The 19,742-nt window shown below is 42.9% G+C and overlaps 1 protein-coding gene across 7 annotated transcripts in view; it reads left to right on the forward strand.

The window, feature by feature from the left end:
* Positions 1-3,810: 3,810 nt before the first annotated feature.
* WASF3 (WASP family member 3) overlaps positions 3,811-19,742 on the forward strand; it is a 97,534-nt gene continuing 81,602 nt past the window's right edge. For 3 of the 7 annotated variants that reach the window (XM_074985770.1, XM_074985737.1, XM_074985809.1), the window contains exon 1: positions 3,811-3,901. The gene's annotated coding sequence lies outside the window, so the exon portion shown is untranslated. Of the gene's footprint in view, positions 3,902-4,360; positions 4,469-19,742 lie in introns of those variants that run through there. The other 4 variants (XM_074985779.1, XM_074985746.1, XM_074985787.1 and 1 more) reach the window with 3 other exon arrangements.

Raw genomic sequence — 19,742 nt, forward strand, 5'->3', positions numbered from 1 at the left:
CCTGAAAACTAAATCCCTCTATGCATAGTTAGTAATTCCCAGTGCAGTAATGTCTATTATTGTGCATTGCAAGGATCCTGTAGTTGTACTAAATCAATTACCTCAGTCAAGACATAAGAGGCCTTTTCACAGGGTGCAGCTGAAGAAAAAAACAATGTATTTCAAATGCTGATTCAACTTTGAACTCTTCCGAGACATACCAACATTCTTTTAATAAATGCAGGCATTGTAATGATTATCAGGGGAGTGTATCATTTATGTTTATTTTAACATTAGTCAGCAACATTATATTTCCAAGATACTGAAAACTATTGTCTATAAAACTGTTTTATGCCACCTTTGTAAACTATAGCAGCAAATAGATTTCAGAAATGTTATTTAATCTTATATTTGTGTGTGAAATACATGGTACAAGAAAGTGAGGGCCTCATAATGCTGACCTGAGTCAGTTACAGTACAAACAGCTTCCTATGCATGCTTCTGCAAACATCTAATATTCCTGCATTTTCAGTTCCAATTGAGGCCTGATCTTGCGCCCCTGAAAGCCAATGGGAGTAACTATACCTGTAACTAGAACTGTCTGATACACTGCAAATAATTTATACATTTTTTTTGTCCCTTAATGTTAAGTTAAATAAATGTAGGACAGAGTAAGTATAGGTAGCTTCGCAGCTTGCATTATTAGCAAATTCTAAGACCAGATCAAAATAGCAATGTTAAAACAGCTTCTGGTTTCCATTTTTACAAAACCTTTAGAAATTATTGTAAAAAACAAGTTTTGGTGCAACAATGTCCCTAAAGTATGAACATTAAAAAATGTGAGCTGAGAAGAAATTCAGGAAACTGGAAGGTGGATGGAACAAATGCATACTAATTTTTTGTTTCATGGAGAATGCTCACAGTCTCTATTGCTGTAGCAGAAATAGATCAATCATAGTTATAGGTCCATTTAAAGTTAATTTTTCCTAAACCCTAAAATCTCAGTGCCACTATAAAAATATTACCGAACCAATTGCTAATGTACTAGTGTTTTAACAGTACCAAGGAATTTTCCAGCTGTCTTGTGATGCTGTCTCTGAATAATTTTCTCTTTTGCTGAATATGTGTTATGGGAAATAATCACCTTTGGAACAAAAGATTTCTTCTCAAAACCTTCTGAGACCATTCTCTCTAAAAAATGGTGCCCCATTGGATGCTGATATTTAGAATGAGGCCACTCCTTCTTCCCCCATATAAGTGATGTTGCTTAATGACCCCTAGTCTTCTGTCTGTTTTTCTCCAGGGATTATGAAGCTGCCCTCATCTGTACTGAAATATGTAAAAAGCACTACTGCTTATCGTTTTTTGACCCATAACCTTGGAGAGTTAGCTCATGGTTCCCAATTGTGGGTTCCTAAGACTATTGGTACTTTCAACATTTCTGACCCTAGGTTCAACTTCGATAACTTCGGGCTGGATTCTACTGTCTTTACATTGAGTAGAACAGTGGAGGGCAACCTGTGGCCCGCAGGCTGCATGTGGCCCATTAGGGTTCCGTATACAGCCTGTGAGGAATTTTGTTTGCTGTTGCCCGTGCATAAGGTTGCCAGATTCTGCTGATTTCCATCCATGTATTTTTTTTCTCCTACTGGTGTTACTAAGGTGACTTGCGTATAAAGGAATGATACCAGGAAGTGAGGTGTGTGCTGATTGCATGCATAGACTGTTAGAACTGTGCACTCCCTCTGCAGCCAATCAAAGCACTGCTATGGTTCAGTAATCACACCCTGCAAATGTTAGGTATACAAGTACAGTTAGCAAAACTACCCTATCCTGGGAGACCCGCTAAGAGGAAGGAGGGCCACTCCAGAGGCCTACTCACTAGCCTAGGTTGCCCATCGCTGAAGTAGAACCTTAATATCCAAGTGCTGTAGTCCTTCCAAAATTAATCGAAGCACTTGCATAGCAACAAATATGGAAGACTCTAGGACTTTGCAGTTTATATGAGGTCCAGCCCTTCTGATGCCTGCTTCTCACATACATGTGCATGTTTTATTCTGTGTTGGAGAATGATGCGCTCCAAAACCCCACTTTTGAACTCTGTTCCCCTATGGTGTGAAGTATGTATAACTGAATGGGGAGCTGGTGGGCACTAACTGGTACAGCTGAGGGTTCAGCTTGGATTAAACTTGTAGTTGTCTGAACATACTGGGTATCCATTTACTTAAGGTGGCTTTCATTAATCCTCTATTTTCAGTAGTGATTATTTAATAAAGTGCCTGAGCCACTGAAGTTCATTTTGCAGTTGTTTTTCCCCCTCTCCAAAATCTTACTCACATGATAGAGTCTGACACAATTTTTTTATAAAGGCCTTTACACAGGGAAACAAAAGGGCCAGTTACAGGACAAACTACAAAGGACAAACCCCAGCGAAGAAGGAAAGGGCACATTGTTCATACTGTGCTAGCAGCTGCAGCTCTCACAATGCAACCTGCTGGCAGAGCAAGGGCTGCAGGGTCCTATTCCTCTCCTCCAACTGTTCCATAATGTGCACTCCCAGTGATTGTGAAAGGGAATTGCGGGGAGGGTTATCTGTATGTGGAACTCTGGTAATGTGGGTGGGAGGAAGGTGATAACTGGGATGGGGGATTCCAGGACAGGGTTTGTGGGAGAGACCCTGGAAATGGAGAGGTGGCTGGTGGCCAGGGGAGAGGGCTGGTAAAGGGTGAACTGTAGAAGGGATTGTGATAGAGCTATAGATATGGCGGGTGTGTGCGTGCGTGGGAAGCAGGATGTAGCAGAATGCAAGTAACTTGTGATATTTAAAGGATAGAGGTAGTTTGCAAACGTCCCTCTATTTTTTTCCGTCCATGGGCAGAATACATTTTATGTGCATGAAGGCATATAGTCAGAGGTGCACCACCAATACAAACACATGTTGATGGCTGTGGGTGCTCGGATAATCAGCTGGGTGAAAGCCCAAACACTCGGAACACTGGTTGCAAGGGCCCCTACAGGAACTGTGTGTGGCAGTGACTGCAGGTGGCCCCTGGCAAAGGAGGCAGGGCCCCTGGTAACTGGGCATCCCTGAAACTAGGTGGGGTTGTCCCTTACAGTGGTATGTGGAAGGGGAGGGACAGCTCAGTGGCTTGAGCATTAGCCTGCTAAAGCCAAGGTTGTGAGCTCAGTCCTTGAGAGCCATTTAGGGATCTGGGGCAAGTAGATAAAAAAAAAAGGGATGGTGCTTGGTGCCAGGGGATGGGACTTGATAACCTCCCAAGGTCTGCTCCAGCCCTATGAGATATATATCTCCATTTATTATTATGTGTGTATAGTGGCACCCCAGCAACTGGTGGTGGGGTGAGGTGGGCAAATGTCTCTGGTTACCTGAGTCGGGGGCTCGTAACTTTGTGTTTGGGAGCAGCTCTGGCAGCTGGGGGCCGGGGGTAACTGTGTCTGGTGACTCCGGCAACTGGGGGAGCGGCGACTGCTGCGGCGTGCTCTAGTGAGGGCGCTATGGTAACTGTGGGTAGGAGAAGGAGGGATTGTGCTGGGCTCCACGGAGAGGGGAGGGGAAAGGAGTTTGCTTCCGTCCCCTTCCCGCAGGGTCCGCTCCCCAGACACATCCCTCTCTCAGAGTTCCCCGCTGGGGCCGGTTGAGTGACAGCTCGCCCGCCGCATCCTCCGGCTTTCCCATTGGCAATCTTCAACGCCAATCATTTAATGAGCGAGCGAATCGTGAGTCCCCATTGGCGGACCTTGCCCCGCCTTCTGGGCTTGTGGGTGAGTGGGCGTGGCTTGGGGCGGGGTCATCGGTGGGGGTCTCGGACGCGGGGGCCGTCGAGAGAAGTCGTCCGCGCGGCGACTGCCGAGGGAGGCGGGTGGAAGCGCCGGCGCGAGGCGGAATGGGGCCCGGCGCGAGGTAAGGGGGGTGGTGACCTAGAACGTGCATCCTTCGCGGCGGGTGGTCCTGAGCGCCCCCGCCCGCCCTCAGTGAGCGACCAGCTGCCGCAGAGGGGAACTCAACGGCGGGCGGGGGTCGCTCCCAGCCCCCTCCCCGGTCGCTAATCCCCTCAGTCGCCCAGCCGGACGCGCGCCGGGATGCGGCCCCCGGGCGCGGTCTCGCCTCCGCCGCCCAGTCCTGTGCTGCTGGGACCCGGCCGCTGAGGAGCGGGGATGTGGGGAGAGCGGGGCTGGATCCCGAGCTCCGGCTGGGGCGAAGGGGACCCCGGCCAAACGTTTCTCCTCTGCCCCGGTTCCGGCGTCCCTGTGGCCACCTCGGCCGCCGCTGCCTCCCGCGGGGAAGTGTGTGTGTGTGTGTGTGTGTGTGTGTGTGTGTGTGGCGGGGGGTTAATAGTGTCACCGCCCCCGCGACCCCATCCCGGCCGTTGACGCGCGCTGAGCAGCGAAGGGCCGAGCCCCTCCCCAGCTGCTGTTGGGCGGAGGGAGCCCGCAGCCCCGCCGGCTGCCCTCGCTGCGGCCGTGGCTCGTGAGTCTGCCCTCCCACCCCCACCCCGGGTTGCTGCCCATTTCCCGCTGCCTCCAGTCACGCTCCTTATTGCTGAGTCTTAAAATAGCATTCGCCGCCTCTAGTCGCATCAGAGGGGCACTTTAGGAACGTCTCGAGACTTCTCCAAAGTAACCTGTGGCTTTGTCGGAGCAGCTGTTCAGAAATGTTTCTTTTTGGGCAGGAGGAAGTGTGGGTTAGCGGTTCAGTACAAATGATGAGTTTGGGTTCTGATTTCCCCCTCTCACCAGCCTCTACGTCTTTGGCTTAGTGACTAAGGTCCCTTTGAACTTACTAGCAATACTTAACAGGAATCTGATTTGTCCATTAAAGGCGCACTGAGGTCTTGAAATCTGCCAGTTTTTTTTTTTTTAATTTTAATTTTTTTAAAATATTCCTTCTGTCAGCTTTTGCGGTTTTGCAGTTGCATTTCCCTTTAACAGAATACTTTTCCTTTCTTGTGTGAAAGATCTGTTAAAAAGGGGGAGATGAATAGACCACACTGGAGAATAGTGAACAGTGAACTCAGTGTTGTTAAACGCACAAAATAAACTTAAAAAAAGAGGAATACTTTTCCTTTGTTTTTTCCCCCCCACAGTAGTAGTAGTTGTTGTTGTTGTTGTTACTTGTAACAAAAGTAGTTAACGACTTACACAGAAGATGTATTTTGTTTTTTTAAGTTGAATGTTTCTGAAACTAGCAGTGTGGATGTTAAAGCTATTTTACCTTGCCCCTCTGTGAGAAAGAGATGCCTCCTAGTGATGCAAGGCACACTGAATTGCTGTCCACACCATCCCTAAGTTGGTGGCTAAGCTCCTGTGGACATACTCTCCTGCCAATGTAGTTTGTGTCTTAAAGAGGTGTGGTTATTGTGCTGATGAGAGAGCACTGTCCTGTCAGTAGAGCTAGGTGTGCTACAGTGGCCTATAGACCTACTGTTGGACTAGCCACCACATTGTAGGCTTCTGGGGTGGGTGAGCTGGAGAGCCCAAGCTGCCACTGGAGCCACAATATCCACAGTGCTATTTTTAGCCTGGAATCTCAAGCCCTGTTCATTAAAGTTTCCTTACCTGCATCTGGCAGCTTGATCCCTCTGTAATATAGACATATCTTCTGAGTCTCCATTTCCTAATCTGTGAAATGGGGATGCTATTTAACTAAAATACTGTTCAACATAGCTGTAAGATTCCTGAGTAGAAGTGCTGTGTGTTTAAGTTCTGCAGTGAAAAATATAGCCTTTTGATTACTTTTTTGTGCGTGTGTTGCACAAGGTTGGTTTCCTATTATTACATTGATTCCTTTTTTTTTTTTTAAACAATTTTGTGATTCCGCAGGCTCTTAAGCACATGCATAAAACACTGTGGATAAGGGCTGCTGTCAGCAAATCTGCTTCTGAGGCACAGTAGGATTTTCTACTCTAACGATAGACTTTTCTGTTCACAGGGTGGATTGATTTAAATCAAGTTACCAAAAAAGCTAAGGCTGACTGTGCTTAGAGTGCACTTAATTTTGGAGTAAGCCACATTGAAATAAGTGCCCACTTCTGTTTTTTGAGAAAACAAGTGCAGAAAATGACCCTGGCAACTTTAAATGTCTCTTACTGCAGCCTTCTATGGTGTTTGCTTGAGTGCTTACATTCTAAACCTAATTAACTAATTAAACAAGCCATAAGGATTAGTTTAGCTAAGCTAAACTGCTTTTTCTAGCAACTTCCAACACAGGAAACAGTTTTGGAATTTACTTGTCAAATCACACTTATAGTAAGAGGCATAATGAGAGTCTTGAAGAATTATACACTCTAAAGGCAATTATTCAAGTTGATCCACTCAGTCATGTTATCTACATAATTTTCTAGCAATAAGCAGTTTTCCTTGCAATGTTTAATTCTTACACCTAGGTCCTGCATACTCTTCTTGCAGGGCTTGCATTAAAACATTTTCTCTTTTTTACCCAGGTAACAAGTTTCTTGAAAATATTTCCAGATAGGTTTTCTCTTATGTCCAGAAGCCATGACAGTTTTTCTGTGGCCAAAGTGTAGGGGGAATATAGGAAGGGGTGCGTGCGCGCATGTGCTGAACAAAGTTTAGCATGCTCCACTGTTCCTTTCTATGCTGCCTCCATCCTTTCGCATATGTTTCTCTGTCTTTCAACAATGTCTTAACTAACCCCTTGGTCATGCTGGACACAGTCCACCACCACATAAGCCCAGAACAAAAAACAAACTATCCAGCTAATGTCTGTCTGTGCACATTTTACTTTTTAGTCTGCTGAAAAACAGAAATTGAAAGCTCAAAGTTTTTAAGATGCGAGAGCTAGTAGTTAAGCCAGACAGTCTAGAGTGGCTAATTCATTTTTAAGAGACTGGAAGTGTCAGTGTAGCATATTTATGATTAGACTTAATTGTGACTTGTTTTAAATGAGAAATTTTAGTATTTTGTTGATTTAAAAATCCAATTTACATTCAAAATATCTGATTTTTTTTTTTTTAAATCAGTGACTTTTATCCAGCTTGTGTCTGTGTTCCTGTGATGTGCTCCAGAAGTGCAGAATGAAATCCTCCTGCATCTGATGCTCAAAGCTCTCTTGCTCAGCCTTGTCTTAACTAATATACACACATGTTATATACAGGCATTGTTCATATATTAAATAATACAGTCAGTGACCTGTGCCTAACTGTTATTGTCTTTGAAAATCTTCCCTTTTAAGTTTGGGACTTCTGTTCTGAGAGGCTGATCTTGTTCTAATTTAAGGTAGTGGGTGTATGATAGTGTCTTGATTCCTAGAGCTATTGATAGGGATTTCTTTTTAAAAAAGGACAAGAAGTCCTGTGACACCTTATAGACTAACAGATATTTTGGAGCATAAGCTCTCGTAGGCTGACGAAGCGGGTCTTTGCCCAGGAAGGCTTATGCTCCAAAATATCTGTTAGTCTATAAGGTGACACGTACTTGTTGTTTTGAAGATACAGACTAACATGGCTACCTTTCTGATACTTTTTTAAAAAAGAACACTGTATGCAGTGAAGTGCCTGTGTTACTTCTGAATCTTCCCACATTATCCCAAATTTCCCTTTCCAGCTTGTGAGAAGGGGTGGACACAAAGTGGTTTTGCGCTCTACTGGCCAGTACTGTGTTCTTGTGGGCGTGTGTCTTTTGGTGTCTGTTACTACAGTGTTACTAGAAATAGCACTGTTCCTTGTTTAACAGACCACATTAATCCATTTCACAATTTGATGACATTCAAGTTGTTGAAAATGCTAGCACCACTACTGTGCACGAGGTGAAGATAGTTATTATTAAGTGGTGAGTTACACCGCCTATGCCTATCATACATTTTGGGTCTTTAGCATGCTTTGCTATGAAGGATTTTGCTCTCTGTTGACCTCGATGCCAGCAGAATATCCTTCATGAGAAGCAAGAAATCTGGGATTTGTTGTTTTATCTGGTATTTCTGGCATAGTAGTAGTCTTAAATTTAGGGATCAGGATACATGTAGTATGTACAGAAAGATCAATATATGAATGTGCATTTTCCAGACAACTTGCTTTGGTTTATTGTTAAATGTATTGTCATGGTACATAGAAGGCCATATTATGTGAGGAAGTGGACAAACACAGAGCAAGAGACAGCCCTGCCCCCAAAGATTTTAAAATCTAAATGGGTTAGAGGAACAAAAAATGGTAGAAATGGAATATTATCACCATTTTACAGAGAGCGAACTGAGGCATAGAGTGTGCCTGTCATCACGCAGGGCAGTGACAGTGATCTGTGTTCAATTCCTAGCACTGAGTCTTAGGGCTTATCTACACTTATCTGCACGGTGTAGCAATGGGAGCCTGCTTGAAAAATCACACCATGTTGCACATTAACTTCTTCAGTAGATCCTGCTGATGCACATCAAAGGATCCCTATTGCCTTTTAATGTAGTAAACTAAAGCACACTAGGAAACATTTAGTTTGCATCAGCAGGGTGTTGGACCAATTAATGTACAGCCCTTAGTTCTGTGTTTTAGCCATCCTTCAATTTATTAACCTTAGAAAACCTTAGAAAACTGAGTGGATGCTTGGAAAAAATAATGAAAATATTGTCTGAAACAGTCTTCTGCTTCCCTCCACCCCACCTGCCAAGCCTCAGTCATGCACTCTCATCCTAGAGCATCTGTGGTCCTGCTGAACCATGGATATTGCTGGAGGAAAAAATAATGAAAATATTGTCTGAAACAGTCTCCTGCTTCCCTCCACCCCACCTGCCAAGCCTCAGTCATGCACTCTCATCCTAGAGCATCTGTGGTCCTGCTGAACCATGGATATTGCTGGAGGAGAGAGTACTGGATTTCAGAGGTTGGAGCCTGTAGCTTTTTTAACAGAAAAATTGGTATTTGATTTCAAGGGCTGCTTCTACACTTTCTCTCCCAGCGGAGGTGGTATTGTAATGAGGCGTTAATGTGCATATTCAGCATCAGTTAGCATAATGGTGGTCATGCGAATTTCAAAGTGCAGACTTCAAATTGCAGACTGACAGTGTGGATGGGGGCAGCTTCAAAATTAGTGCCCCACTTTGACATTCCCTTACTCTGCTCTAGTTTTGTAGGAGTAAGGGAGTGTCGAAGTGGGCACTTATTTCGAAGCTGCCCCCATCTTCATTGTCAATCTGCACTTCAAAGTCTGCACTTTGAAATATGCACAGCTGCCATTATGCTAATGAGATTCTTAATATGCATGCTAACACCTCATTAGCCTGCTTTGAACTGCCTCATTACAATGCCTCTGATGTAGAAGCAGCCTAAGAGAATAAGAAAGGAACATTTCCTTTGTTGTTGCTAGTGTCAGTTTTTTCCTTTGTTACCCCAAACAAAAAGACACATTGGTGAAAGAGACTAAGACGTTGTTTACACTGGCAAATTTTGTTGAGGGGAAAATTGGTTTTTGGTGACAAAAGTGCAATGTCATATTTGTTGAGAAAAATGGCCGTTTTCATTCACAAAATCTTCCAGCTCCATGAGGGATTTTTCTTTTTCCTGCTGTGTTGTTGACAAACATGCAGTATATACTCCTCAGGATGTTTTGTCACTGATTCTGGCCTCCAGGAAGTGGCCCACAATTTTCAATCATCTGCCTTGGTCAACAGTTTGAACTGTGCTTCTCTGCAGCCAAGTGACCAGCTACCTGAGCAGATGGGAATAAGGGGACTTTGAAGTAGGCGGGGTCCTTTTGAAAAGGAGCTCAGTTGGGGTAAGCCGTGTCAATTTTGAAGCGCGGCGGCCGCCCGCATGCTAATGAAGGGCTGAATATGCATTTCACCGCTTCATTAGTAAACTAATTAGTAAAATTAGTAAAGTTTGGGGCTAGCGTAGACACGGCCTTTTTGTGTTTGTGTGGATCTTAGTTCTGCATAGAATTATCTGAAAGAACGTCAACAAAATGTTGATACTTCTGCGTGAACTTTAGGTGAAATTGGCTAAGTATCAGCTTAGTTTTTATTTTGGAATTGGGCAGCATACAGAGGTTTTTTAATAGCTTCTAGATTAATATTCACTGCAGATATTTGGGGATTTCGTAACTTGTTAAATATGATGCATCATCTGAAACAAATGCTGGTAGTTGGGAAAGATCATACTTTTTGCATCTGTACATATCATTGACATCTGTTCTGAGTTTATACTCTGGAGGCATATAGCTGATTTAAAAAGAAAAGTAGTTTGTGTTACGCCAACTCTCATAACTTCTATTAATACTTAACAATGTTTTAGTATCACTTATGTGCATTTCTTCACAGTGCAAGTGTGCAACAAAATTCCTAAAGGTTGCCTGAAGAATGACATTTGCATTTAGTTTAGTTGTTTTGTATATGAACATAAATTGAACTTCCATTTAACTGGATAGTAGCTTAAAGTTTCTCTTCATGACATTACCTCCTGAAGTGAGGATCTGAAGAAGGTTAGTGTCTTAATGGGCTTGTGTGCACTTGCCCCCAACTTTGAAGGGGGCATGCTAATCAGGGTGATGGGTGACTACTAATGAAGTGCTGCAGTGAATATGCAGCACTTCATTAGGCTAATTCTCCCCCACAGCTACTTCGATGTCTCTTTCTCCTACATGTGTGCCAGCGCTTTGAAGTTTGGCGCTTTGAAGTTTGACACTTTGAAGTCGCCGTGGGGGTGAATTAGCCTAATGAAATGCTGCATATTCACTGTGGCACTTCATTAGTAATCTGCCATTGCCCTGATTACCATGCCCTCTTTGAAGATGGGGGCAAGTGTAGACCCAGCCAATGTAAACTATAGAATCACTTACTTGATTCTTCACCCTTGCTTTAATCCTTTGGGAACACAGCCGAGGTTTCTATTCTTTTGAGTAGAGCAGCAGAATTTTCTGGAGGATCTAAATGTTGCTTGGGTCCACCTGGAGTGATTTCCCCCCCTCCCCCTTCTCTGCACCCCCACCCCGATCACTTCTTTCTCATCAGGATATAAGTCACTTTGCTAGAGCAGGCTGGCTTTTATATCTTGTCTGCATCAGTCAAGGTTTCTTGTCCTGCTCCTCTCCATCAGGAACAGGAGACTGGATGGTTTGGATTTTTATTGAGATGCATGACTTGTCTTCGCTGTATTGCCCCCTCCAATACTGCATGGGGGGAAGAGAGGTGGAGCTCCCCCTGCATTCTGCTGTATATCAGTTTGCATGCTGTGGCTTGTTGACGCCTATTTTAGTAGTTGCTGGCCATGATGCCCAGTGTGCATTCAGGCTGCTAGCACACACCACGTTTTTGCTGACAGTCCTACTGTTGCACACTAAAGTTTTACGCACTGTACTGTACCATCTTCCAGTCTCCAGCAGCATTCACTCACCTTCAGCCTGGGATTGCCATTCCTGCTCCAGCACATCTTTCAGAAGCCTGAATCTTCTGCCAGAGTGCCCACATATGTCCTCTTCCTTCCTTTTGAGGTTTTGGACTGTTGCACTCATGAGCCAGCACCTGGTCCATATGTGCCCGTAAAATAGTAACACAAATTTGCTACACAAGACTTAAAAAATAAAGGATTTTTTTAAAAAAAATGTTTGATGTCAGAACAACACAAAAGTTGCAACTTTTGTCTCAAGGGTAAAAAAGCAGTCCAGTAGCACTTTAAAGACTAACAAAATAATTTATTAGGTAATGAGCTTTTGTGGGACAGACCCACTTCTTCAGATCATAGCCATACTGGAACAGACTCAATATTTAAGGAACAGAGAACCAAAAATAGTAATCAAGGTTGACAAATCAGAAAAATTATTATCAAGGTGAGCAAATCAGCTACCATTAATCAACTTCACCTTGTTTGGGCAAGTTCTTTGGAGCATCAGGGAGCGAGTCTGTCCACTCAACCCCATAATTTTCAAATTAGCCATGGAGCTGCTTATCTACCTCCAGCGGTCTAGGCAGTGTCAACCTCCATGGCAACAAAGTGAACATCCTGACCTGTGCACATGATCTGGTTCAGATCATGGATAACCCGGAGAACCTCCAACAAGTACTTGATGTCATCAGCCAGGCTACCAACTGGATCTCTGTTTTAGTGCTAGGAGATGTGCATCCCTGTATGTAGACTGCATCAGTGACTTGACCCAAGTGATGCAGTTGTAGATCCAGGGTGTATCCATAGTTTTTCTTTGTGATAGGCAGGTGTACCATCATCTCAGCACATCCACAGGTTTCTGCCTCTGCTAGACACCAAAAGACACCATCAGAGATTGTCTTAGATGTGGATGGTGTCGACTCCTCCTAGCTGGCACTCTGGCAGAAGATCAACATCCTGAACACCACCTTGATCCCCCATATTTTGTTTGTCTTGAAGGCATCTTCTGTGGTGAAGGTACCCCTCAATAAGGTGGACAGTGCAGTCAGACAGCTGTTGAAGGTGTTTGCTGGCCCTCTAGGGAGCAAAGACCTAGTGTACATCTATCACAGGCACAGTCATGCCAGCATCCCTCAAACAGGTGACTTTTGCAGTGGTCTCACACACACCCACTGCCTTCTCATGTACCCGATCACAGTGAGGACAGTCACGGAGTCTGCCATATGGGATGCTGTCAGGAAGGGGATTTCCAGGATTCCCTCCAATCAAGTTGTTGCCACTTACCTGAGCAGCTTCCTGGAAGATGAATTTGGTAGAAAGGGGCAAATTTGCTTTGCTCTGGACTAGTGCTGGCAATGCAACATGATTCCTAACAAAGTATATTGATTGCTGCTGGATATGGTGTGAGGGAATGCCAGGAGTTGGTGGGCCTAGTGCCACAATTGAAGAACACAGTGCATGATCATCATCATCTCTGACAGCCAGAATCGAGGTGGAGAGGACCATGAAGGATCCTATCTGCTGCCACTGTGTTGAAAAGCTGAAACAGAAGTTAGACTAGAGCAAGGCCTTTGAGCTGAACTGCAAGTGGGATGCCAGCAACCACTTCCTACCTCAGGTCAGCTTCACCTGATCTGCAGACTGGAGGTTCGCCCACCAGGCCTGGCTCAACTGTGTTCTACTGAACAAAGCTGTCCATCACAGGAATTGGGACAAGCAAAGCAGGAAGTGTGACTGTGCCAATGAAACACTGCCCCAAGTTCTGTGTAGCTGCATGCTCCACTCCAGAGCTCATCAGCTGCAACATAACACCATATAGGATCACCTGTAGGGAAGCCATTTCACAACCTGTGTACCCTGCCATCCCTGGAACAGATAGACAATTGTGTCCAGAACTTGACTTCACTAATGAGGACAGGAAGAAAATCATCATGGTGGATGTTACAATGCCCTTTGAGAACAGGAGCCCAGCTTTCCATAGCACCTCATCTTGTGAGCTGGAGAAATGTGCTGATCTTCAGAGCCTTGGGCACATGGGACCCTAACAATGAGCAAGTGCTGAGAGACTATGGAATCAGTCAACACAATGCTAGGCTGATGGGGCAACTTATGCTTTCAGATGCAGTAAGGTGGTCAAGGGGCATCTACATAGAACACATTACTGAATATGGACAGTATCAGAAGGGATCAGCAGTAGCCACTGATGAGAGGCACAGTCAGGAAAGAAATTCACATACTTCCCTGGTAGACTGTATTTTCCAGTGGACAGCCCACCCTGAAATTTTGATTTACTGAGAGAGTCTTCACTCTTTAATATGTTTGCTTTACACCAACAACTCTCCCTGAGAATTTCTATTAGTGATATATTCAGGTACTTGATTGCTAAGATCCAAACGGTATTAATGAACTTGCACATCTAAATATTGCTGATTATATATTATTGTATTATATGACTCTTCAACAAAACTGTTTGTAGATAATCCAAGTATGATCCCCAGATGCAGCAAACTTTTTCTCTACTTGTATACTAAGTACATTTTTTATCATTAGCTTACATAAAATTTTTAAGTATCAGAGGGGTAGCTGCATTAGTCTGTATCTGCAAAAACAGTGAGAAACCCTCTGGCGCCTTATAGACTAACAGAATTTTTGGTGCATAAGCTTTGTGGGCAAAGACCTACTTCGTCAGATATATTGGAATGGAGATTCCAGAGGCAGGTCTAATTATACATGCTAATGAAAAGAAGGGAGTACCAATCAAGAGGAAGGCCAGAGTTGATGAAGTCAGTTCAGTCAAGGAGGATGTAGCGGTGTGAACATCAAGAGGAGAAACTGCTTTTGTACTTGGCCAGCCACACCCAGTCTCTGTTCAGACCTAAATTGATGGTGTCAAATTTGCAAATGCATGGTAGCTCTGCAGTTTCTCCTTGGAGTTTATTTTTGAAGTATTTTTGTTGCACGATGGCTACTTTTAAATTTGGTATAGAGCGTCCAGGGAAATTGAAGTGTTCTCCTTGAGGTCTTTGTATGTTACCATTCCTGACATCTGATTTGTGTCCATTATTCTTTTACGTAAAGACTGTCCAGTTTGGCCAATGTATATGACAGAGGGACACTGCTGGCACACGATGGTGTATATTTTATTAGTAGATACGCAGGTATCTGAGCCCCTGATGGTGTGGTTGATGTGATTAGGTCCTGTGATGGTGTTGGTGGTGTAGATAAGTGAGCAAAGTTCTCACCGAGGTTTGTTGCAGGGATTGGTTCCTGAGTTATGTGGTGCATAGTTGCTGGTGAGAATTTTGTTTCAGGTTGGTGGGCTGTCTGTAAGCAAGGACTGGCCTGCCTCCCAAGGTCTGTGAGAACGAGGGATCAATGTCCGGGATGAGTTGTAGATCACTAATGCACTGGAGAGGTTTTAGTTGGGAGGCTGTAGGTGATGGCTATTGGTGTTCTGGTATCTTCCTTGTCAGGCCTGTCTTGTAGCAGGTGGCTTCTAGGTACGCATCTGGCTCTGTCAATCTATTTCCTCGTTTCCTCAGGAGGATATTGTAGTTTTAGGAAAGCTTGGTAAAGGTCTTGTAGGTGTTTTGCTCTAATCCCTCAGACAGAGACAATGTGGTTGTACCTTAGTGCTTAGCTGTATACAACGGATTGTATGGTATTCCCTGGATGGAAGCTGGAGGCATGTAGGTAAGCCTAGTGGTCCATGGGTTTCTGGTATAGGGTGGTGTTAATGTGACCCATCACTTATTTGTACTTTAGTGTCCAGGAAGTAGATCTCTTGTGTGGACTGGTCCCGGCTGCAGTTAATTGGTGGGATGGAAATTCCAAGGATCTTCTAGCACTGGTATGCTGAGACATCTAGCATCTGTCAGTCAAATTGAAGTCCCCCACACTCGTGCATTTTTTTCACCCCATCATACACATTACAGAAACGTGTGTGAGGAAGCAGTCATCCTGTTCTGCTCCATCATTGCACATATGTGGAATAAAGCTTGGGAAACCATAAACAAGCAGCTAAGTGCAGGAGCACCCATCCATCAGAGGTATGCCAAGAAATAGCACAAAACCAAACTTCGTATTTGGCAGCGTAATTGATGGTTTGTTAGGGAATCCAGTATTATTCTTGGTGTATTGCATCTGAGATAGTACTGTAAAAATCTTGGGGGGGCAGGGTTTTCATTTTTTAAAATTTATCTAACACCTTTTGTATGTTGTAATAGTACCCATAAAAATCAGAATTATTTTAGAATAAAATGTTATTACTATCTTGACAACTTCATCAAGTGAACTTAGGGTCTTTGTCTCCTGGACAAGTCTACGCTCATGGAGCCATGTTGTCCTTCCTCAGTAGTCTGACCTTTCTTCTCAATAATCTTGCCAAATCAAGACCTGTAATCTTTAGGGGATTTGTGGCTGATAGGATAATGGGTATAGAATTCTGTTTTCTTGTATGGCACAGAGAAACCTTATCTAAAAATCCATATTTGGGCTAATATAAAGTTTCATGGTATCACTGCTCATGCAGAGAAGCTTCAGATTAACCATTTAGTTTGTCTTTTATTATTCAAGGGAGGTTTAGGTTGGACATTAGGAAAAAGTTCCTAATTGTCAGGATGGTCAAACAGTGGAATAAATTGCCAAGGGAGGTTGTGGAATCTCCATCGCTGGAGATATTTAATAACAGGTTAGATGTCTATCAGGGATGGTTTAGACAGTACTTGGTCCTGCCCTTGGGGCAGGGGGCTGGACTCGATGGCCTGTGGAGTTCCCTTCCAGTCATAGTAGTCTGTGATTGTATTACAAAGTCTCTATTTCTCTTTTGGCAGTCACTCAATGAGTAGGATGTCTTCATGTCGCCATCCTATTTGTGAGTCCATTGATGGCTGACCAGCTATACTACTATATCATCTACCCATTCTCTGTGGGGGTCTGCCTCTCCTATTTAAACCATCCAATATGCTATATATCAGGGTCGTGAGTTTTTGTTTGTTGTTAATTCTGCAAATTAACAGAATAATTTTTACTTACATTGTATAACCTTCTGCAGGAGGTTCTTTTTCAGCTTTATCTTCGTGTATAATTCCATATCGATGACCTTCTGCATCACTCATATTCTCAGGATCTTTCTATAACAACTCCTCTCGAACGCCAATATTCTTTGAATCTTTCATTATCACCCATGTCTCTCACTCATACAACATTTTGCTGAATACACGTTTTCAAGACTCTCCTCTTCATTCCTAAGTTAATCACTTTGCTTTTCCAGATCTTATCCATTGCCTTCAAACGTGCTCTTTGCTTTTAGGGGAGGGTTAGTTCAGTGATTTGGGCAATGGCCTGCTAAACCCAGGGTTGTGAGTTCAGTTCCTGAGCAGGCACTTTAAGGGTCTGGGGCAAATAGATTTAAAAAAAAATTCAGAGATGGTGCTTGGTCCTGCCAAGAGGGCAGGGGACTGGCTCAATGACCTCCAGAAGTCACTTCTAGCTCTATGAGATGTGTATCTTCATGTGTTTATTTTGCTAGTCTTTAAAGTGCTACTTGACTGCTTTTTGTTTTGATAGTGTATAGACTAGCACGGCTCCCTCTCTGTTACTATTCGTGTTTGTGTGTGTGTGTGTGTGTGTGTGTGTGTGTGTGTGTTTTTAGTCACTAGTTCCTTCTTACAGTCTAGATCATATGTTATCTTGCTCCTCAGATACATGAACTTCTCTGCATTCTCTAGTTCAATCTCATCTACACTGATCTTCCTTCCTATTTCCTTATCTCCAAATGCCATTGTTTTTGTTTTATCAATGTTCATAATCAGTCTGTACCGCTTCCCTTCCTCATTTTAGCACTTGCACTGTTTTAGCTAGCTTCGCCTCATCTTCCTCAATGATAACTATATCATCCACAAACCTCAAGTTCTTAATTTTTATCCCGTGCACAGATATCCCTTCTACCTCTTCCTTGGTCTTGTCGATCATTCTCTCTAGACGTGTGTTGGAGATAGTCAGTGATATTGGATCTCCGTGTCTCGTACCTCTACTCATTCTAAACCAACTCCCCAACTCTCCACAACTCACTGCTGCCTCTGCATTGTCATTGATATCCTTCAACCATATCAGTTTCCAGAACTCTTATTTATTTCACTTTTCAACCTAATTCTTTCTTTCTTTCCTGTGGCCCCCATGCTGTGCAAAAAGTCGTCATGATACCGTTCTGTTTTATGTGACTTCCTCTAGACTTTTTGATACCATGTGGATATTTGTCATCTGCAGGAAATGCTTACTGGTGAGCAGCATGAAATGCATTCCCCAGTCCTCCCTCAGCTGATCCCAAAAGATGTTCAGTGTGAATCTAAAAAATGAGGGAAAGGGAGTCTAAAACATTATGCCAGATGCAGCTATCATCCTCCCAATTACTCTTGATTTTAGTAAGCTGCCTGCTGTCATATTCTGTAAAATCATAGCATGCTGTTTTTTGGCAAGAACCTCAGAAAGAGCTTTCTTCCTTGTTAACAGTTGTTGTTTTGAAAATAAGCATATTGTATGGTATAACCACATACTTGTAAAAGGGGAAAAAGTGGTGTGTTTTCAAAACATCTAGCATAATTGTGTTTTCAGCAGAATCAAGTGTTAAATGTTTTGGAAGCTTAAGCCTGATGCTGTCATCATGGCTGGTTGTCTAGGTTCAAATGGCAGAGTCGTTACCTTCTACTTTCCTAAATGCTGGTCTGTATCTGGCAGAAGTTGTCTGCCTGACCAGAGAACAATCACCCTGTGGTAATTGTCAAAGATAAACTTAATTTGAGTCTGTAAATGAAGTCTGTCTTGTCTAACTGATTATCAAAATTGTGATGCTGCATTAAAAACTTTTTTTTTTCTTTTGAAGTACACTGTAAATTTAGGGTTAGTTTACATTGTCCCACACTTCAGGCAGTGGCAGTGTCTACAGCAGCGTGCATCAAAGTGCTGCATTGTAGCTCCCCTGTATGGATGATGAGGGCATAAACTAAAAGGTTCCCATTTGTTACATAGTCCTGTTTTTGAAGACAAGTTTACCCAGTGGAAAAACAGGTTGGCACTTCGGTGTGCACTATTATTCATGCACCCTGTAATCTGAATTACTGGGTATTGTTAATGTAGCTTTGGTTGATCAGTTAATATTTTTCTTGTCTATTAAATCAATAGATGAATAAAGTGCATTAGTAAAGCATTGGGTAATGACTCAAAAATCCAGGAAAATGAAGTCAGTTTGAATTGAATATGGATATTGTCAAATGCATTGAAAATTATCTGGAGAACTGAAAATGATAGCTACTGCAGTGTATCAAATTTGAGGAATTTATATGAGATGCCCAACATGCTGATACTAAAATGGTATTCCAGTGAGGCAGAAAGCTTGCACGGTGGATAAAAATCAATGATTTTGTAGAAAAATAAACATGTTTTTTAATTTTAACAAATAAATCAATAAAATACTATATTTCTCTTTTAAAGTAAGTTATAGTTAAATCATCAGAAATATGCTACACATACAGTTACAGTCTCATGAAAATGAATTAATGGCTGTACTCTGGCCAGAACTTCTACATGCCCTTGCTTCTTGAAAGTTTTGGGCTTTCAACTTCTGTTTCTCAACAGACTGAAAAGTAACATGTGCAAAGAGAGAGAGAAACTGGAAAGGATTGTTTTTGTTCTGTGCTTTATGGTGGTGGACCTTGGCTAAGTACAGCAGAGGAGATAGTTAAGACATTAGCTTGAAGACAAAGGCTATGTAGGAAAGGGCAGAAGCAGCATGAAAAGAACTGTAGAGTGGAATGGAAAGAAAGGGAGGACATTGTGCAGCACATGTACACCTTCCTATATTCCCCCACACTTTCGCCACAGAAAAACTGTCATGGCTTCTGGGCATAAGAGAGAACCTATGTGGGAATATTTTGAAGAAATTAATTCCCTGAGTAAATAAGAAAAACATGTCAAGTATAAGAGGAGGTGTACGGTCTAGTTGCAAGAATGAAACATCATAAGGAAAACTGCTTGTTCTCAGAGAATGATGTGGATACAGATATGGATATGGCTGAGTGGATCAACTTATTAGTACCTTTAAATAATTCACTGCAATGCATCATTCTTCAAGAGTCTCTGTGCCTTTTAGTATAAGTGTGTGTGGTTTGACAAATAAATTTCTAAGCTGTCTGCTGTGTTGCATATTGCTAGAAAAAATAGCTCATCCTTATGGCTTGTTTAATTAGCTAACTAGGTTTAGAATCTTGCACTGAATGTACAATACAGAAAGCTGAAGTAAGAGTAATCTAGAGCTGCTAGTTTCCACTGTCACTTTCTTTATATTGCATCCTTCATATCTCTTATTTTGGAACATCATGATTAAAATGAGTCTACCACAAAAGCCTTAATTAAAAAATGGAAGGA

This window comes from Carettochelys insculpta, chromosome 1 (assembly GCF_033958435.1).
Source record: "Carettochelys insculpta isolate YL-2023 chromosome 1, ASM3395843v1, whole genome shotgun sequence".
NCBI classification, from domain to species: Eukaryota; Metazoa; Chordata; order Testudines; family Carettochelyidae; genus Carettochelys; species Carettochelys insculpta.